Source organism: Rattus norvegicus, chromosome 3 (assembly GCF_036323735.1).
Source record: "Rattus norvegicus strain BN/NHsdMcwi chromosome 3, GRCr8, whole genome shotgun sequence".
Taxonomy (NCBI): domain Eukaryota; kingdom Metazoa; phylum Chordata; class Mammalia; order Rodentia; family Muridae; genus Rattus; species Rattus norvegicus.
This window is the reverse complement of record NC_086021.1, coordinates 147561476-147566952: the sequence shown is the minus strand read 5'-3', so window position 1 is coordinate 147566952 and position 5477 is coordinate 147561476.

Sequence of the window (5477 nt, the reverse complement as noted above, 5' to 3'; positions counted from 1 at the left end):
CCTGAGAAGTTCTGTAAGTCAGACAGAATTGATGTGCATGCATATTTCGATCTTCCTTCCTTCCTTCCTTCCTTCCTTCCTTCCTTCCTTCCTTCCTTCCTTCCTTCCTTTCTTTCTCCTTTCTTTTTCCTTTCTTCCTTTCTTCCTTTCTTTCTTTTTAATTCTTTTTTTTTAAGCTCTGCCAAGTGTGGTCCTTGGGATTGTTCTGGTCTATTCACAGTTAGTAAGTAAATTATTCTGGAAAGTAAGGGACAAGGTTTAAACACCTGTAGAGGTATTTGGCAGAGTAATCTAATAACGAACACTGCACCTGGGCAAGGTGAGATTGATTTGACTTGTTGGTAGATCTGTCACCAATGGGGGGAAAAATCTCATGTGCACTATGAGAATAATAATAAATTTACATTAAATAGTCTCAATAGATGTTAAAGCACAAAAGGAGGACTAGGATCCCACAAAACTTCAATGAGGGAGGGATCTGAGAAAGGAGCAACTTTGAGAAATTATCCATAAGTTCCAGTAGGAAAATAGGGAAGTGAGGAAGAACAGGAAGCCTACAACCTGTGTGTTACCAAGCAGGTTCATACCAGGGGTGACTAGGAGTCACCTGGGACCTGTAATAACTGAATGTACAACATGGATGAGGCCAGATCCTTGGTGATCTACTTGAACAAAGGAAGAATAAGGCACAGGGGAGATCTTAGCAAGACTTAGAAGTGGAGCAGAAAGGGAATAGTTAACAGCTATGAGCTCGGTGAATTTAGAACTGCCTTCGCTTAACTGTTGTTTTCCAAGCAGAGTGGCTAACATGGAACTTATTTCCTTCTCTGAAAACTCTAGCTAATACCGCCCAGAAAACTACTAGCAAATTGGTGTAGTCTCTAGTCTTTGATAACTAACCTCAAGACTGGGAACCCTCACCCTTTTAGCTACAGAAATATAAAGCTAGAGACACTTGAATGCAATCATGACAGATGCTAGAACCTGGAGCGGAAGAGAAAGCAGGGAACTTGTACGTCCAGTGCACCTGTTCCAGATGCAGCCACAAGAACACACTGGGAATCTGCATTTGCCTGCACCATCCAGGTGTGGCCCTCAAGAGGCCTGGTGGATGACCACAAAGAAGGCTCTGTCCAAGGAGAGGAAGAGGAGCCAAGCATTCAGAGAGATGCTGCTGCCCATGGTTTACAGATTGCAGATGAGGCCATGCCGTCTTCCTCTGTTGCCCAGGAAAATAGCTGCCTGTGGTTATACCTGGGCTGCCCAGGGCCTTGAGCTGAACTAGGCGAAGGTCCCTGTGTCTATCAAATAACTTGGATGTTTGCTCACTGATCCTCTAGGTTTTGGGCTCAAAGATTAGCTCAGTTTGACACTGAACAACAGATTATTGTTTAATAAATAGTTCATCAAAGCATGATATAACTCCAGTGATATAAAGAGAGTAATAGTTTCAATATGCTATGAGCCTACACAGCTTCTGCTAACCGTAATTCATGAGGTCAGCAAGATATTATATGGGCAAATAGCTCATGGGAAAAAAGTGCTTTTCAGTTATTTTCATTGAACTGTGGAAGAATTTTCTTTTCAATTCCATGGTAAATCCTTAACAAGAACACTGGCTATGACTCTAGGACACATCATCTCTCTTTCTGATCATTACATGACTGAAATTTTAGACAACACTAATCTCTTTCCCAGCTCATTTTCTCACTGCCAACACATCACTTCCCCCTTCCTCAGTTTTTTTGTTGTTAATAAAAATCACACTCCTTTACCTGCTTTATCTTGCATTATTCCCCAGCAGTGCTTTCAGTACAATAGTAAAAGGGAATGGGTAGTTGGAAACCTTGTCTTGATCCCGACTTCAGTGGGATTGCTGCAAGTTTTTCTCCTTTGGATGACATTGGCTGTGGTTTTCTTACGTATAACTTTCTTATATTGAGGTATGTTCCTTCTGCCCTACATTTTCTAGAACGTTTTATCATGAAGGCATGCTAGATTTTGTGAAAAGTTTTTGTTGTGTCTACTGAGATAATTGTGTGATTTTTGTCTTTAAATCCATTTATGTGGTTTATTACATTTATAGTTTTTTGGATGTTGGCCCATACCTGTATTTCAGGGATAAAGACAACTTGGTTATGGTGGATAATGTCTGTGAAGTATGTCTCAATTTTGCTTGCAAGTATTTTATTGATCTTGCTTATATCTATGTTCATCTACAATATTGCACCATAGATTTCTGGTTTTGGGGTGTGTGTGTGTGTGTGTGTGTGTGTGTGTGTGTGTTTACCTGGTTTGGGTATTGAAATAATGTGGGAGTCTTCCTTCTGTTTCTATTATTTTGAATAGTTTAAGAAGAATTGGCTGTAGACATTCTTTGAAAGTTAAGTAGAATTTTGCTGAGACTCTGTTTGGCCCCGGCTATTTTTTAGTTGGAAGGGTTTTATTACTGTTTCAATCTCATTTGTTACAGGTCTGTTTATGTTGTTGGCTTCTTTTTGGTTTAATTTTGGGGGTTTGGCAGAATTTAGAAATTCATCCATTTCTTTTAGGTTTTCCAACCTAAAGAAGTCCAGGTTTTTTAAAATATTCCATTATAACATTTTAAATTCCTTTGTTGTGTGTTGTAATGTTTCCATGTTCATTTCTGATTCTGTTACGTTGCGTTCTTTTTCTTTCTTTTAGTTATTTAGGCCAAAGTCCTGTCAATTTTGTTTATCTTCTCAAAGAACCAACTCTTAGATTAGTTGATTATTTGTATTGTTTTATTTGTTTGTATTTCATTGATTTCTGCTATAACTTTTATTATTTTTTTGCTATGGACTGGATTTGGTTTATTCTTGGTTTTCCAAATTCTCAAGTTTCACCATGAGGTCATTTATTTGTCCTCTTTATGATATTTTTAAAGACAGGAGGCAGTTGGAGGTATACACTTCCTTTATGGGTCGGCTTTAATTGTGTCTCAGAGGTCTTTATTGTGTTTTCATTGAGTTCCAGGAAAAGTTTTACTCCTTTCCCGATTTTATCTTTGACTTATTCATCATTCAGTAATAAGTCATTTATTCTCCAGGACTTTCTGTATTTACTAGAGATTTGGTCATTTAATAGTTGACAAAGGTGCCAAAACCATACACTGGAGAAAAGAAAGCAGCCTCAGTAAAAAGTGCTGGGAAAACCGATGTCCAGGACTGAAAAACAAAATCAAACCCGCATTTATTATGCACAAAAACCAACTCGAAGTAAATCAAAGACCTACACGTGAAACTTGAAGCAATTGAAAGAAAACCTACTCATACCATGTATGAAGCAGGTGTAGGAAGGGAGTTTCTGAGAAAGACTTCATGACCCATTCAAAAAATAGGCCTGGGACTTGGTCAGAGAGTTCTCCCAAAGAAGAAAAACATGTCTAAGAAATATCTCAAAATATTCTTCAATCCTAGCAATTAAGAAAATCAGTTTCATGAGGTCCCATTTATCAATTGTTGATCTTAGAGCCTGAGCCATTGGTGTTCTTCTGTTCAGGAATTTGTCTTCTGTACCAATGAGTTCAAGGGTATTTCCAACTTTCTCTTCTATTAGATTTAGTGTATCTGGTTTTACCTTGAGGGTCTTGATCCACTTGGACTTGAGTTTTGTACAGGGTTATAAGAATAGATCTATTTTCATTCTTCTATATGTAGACATCCAGTTAGTACAGAATCTTTGTTGAAGATTCTTTCATTTTTCCATTGTATGGTTTTGGCTTCTTTATCAAAAATCAAGTGTCCATAGGTGTGTGTGTGTGTGTTTATTGGTCTTTCATTAGATTTCACTGACTTATGTATCTGTTTCTGTGCCAATACCATGAAGTTGTTATAACTATTTCTCTGTAATACAGCTTGATGTCAGGGATGGTGATTGCTCCTGAAGTTCTTTTATTGTTCAGGATTGTTTTGGCTATTCTGTGTTTTTTGTTTTCCTATATGAAGTTGGGAATTGCTCAGGAAGACCAACAGAATCAACTAACCTGGACCCTCAGGGCTCTCAGAGTCTGAACTACCAACCAACAAATATACATGAACTGAACCTGGGCCTCCCTGATCATATGTACCAGATGTGCAGCTTGACTTTCATATGGGTCCTAAACAACTGGAACAGGGACTGCCCCAAAAGCTGTTGCCTGTACATGAGATATGTTCTCTTAGCTTGGCTGCCTTGTCTGGCTGCAGTGGGAGAGGAAGTGCCTGGCCTTGCAGAGACTTGAAATGCCAGGGTGAGAGGATACCCAGTGTGGCCCTCACCCACTCAGAGAAGGGAAGGGGGGAATAGGGGGAAAGATTGTGGGAAGGGGGTGGCAGGAGGGGGGGCAGTCGGCAGGATGTAAAATGAATAAATAAAAAAATTAAATTAAAATTCAAATCAAATCATCTTTGAGAGTTTATCTTACCCCAGTCAAAATGGCAAGAATCAACAAAACAACCTACAACAAATGCTGTAGGGAATGTGGGGAATGGGGAATCCTGACATACTACTGTTGGTGGGATTTCACACTAGTTCAGCTGATATGGAAATCAGTGTGAATAATTTAACTCATGACCAGCCATATTACTCCTTGGCATATGCTTAAAGGACTGATACAGATACTTGCCACATTCATTTGCTACTCTATTCATAATAGCCAGGAAACGAAATAATCTAAATGTCCTTCAACTGATGAATAGATAATAAAAACATGGTGACACATACACTATGAACACTATGAATCTATAAAGAAAATTAAAATCATGAATGTTGTAGGTAAATTGATGGAACTAGAAAATATCATATTGAGTGAGGGAATAAAGATCTAGAAAGTCTAAGGTCCCGTGTTCTCTGTCATCTGAGGCTCCTAGCTCCAAATCTCCAGATGTGAGTACATACCCTGGAGTAACTGCAAAAACCATGGGAAAGTAAAAAGGGACCATTGCTAGGGTTGGGAATAGGGATCAATAGAGAGGGGGATATAAGGGTACCAGTAATCTGATAGGGGAAAATGGAAAGATTAGGGACTCTAAATAAAGAAAGGGAAGGAGATAAATATGAAAGGAGGGCAAAATATCAGGAAAGATGTCTAAAAAATGTCATAAGGAACCATACTATGAACTGTCTGCCTAAAAAATACCTATAATATACCAAATATATATGTATACTTAGCTTAAATGAAAATTTCCCATCTGAGTTCACAATGCTCTATTCAAGAGCCAAATACCATCTAACAAGGATGTCAACAAAATATTCACAGGAGGAAATATGGAGACAAAATGTGGAGCAGAGACTGAAGGAAAGGATCCATCCCACATGCAGTCATCAAACCCAGACACTATTGGTGCGTGCTGACAGGAGCCTGATATGGGTGTCTCCTGAGAGGTTCTGCCAGAGCTTGACAAATACAGAGGCGGATACTTGCAGCCAACCATTGGACTGAGAACTGGGTCCTCCAATGGAGGAGTTAGAGAAAG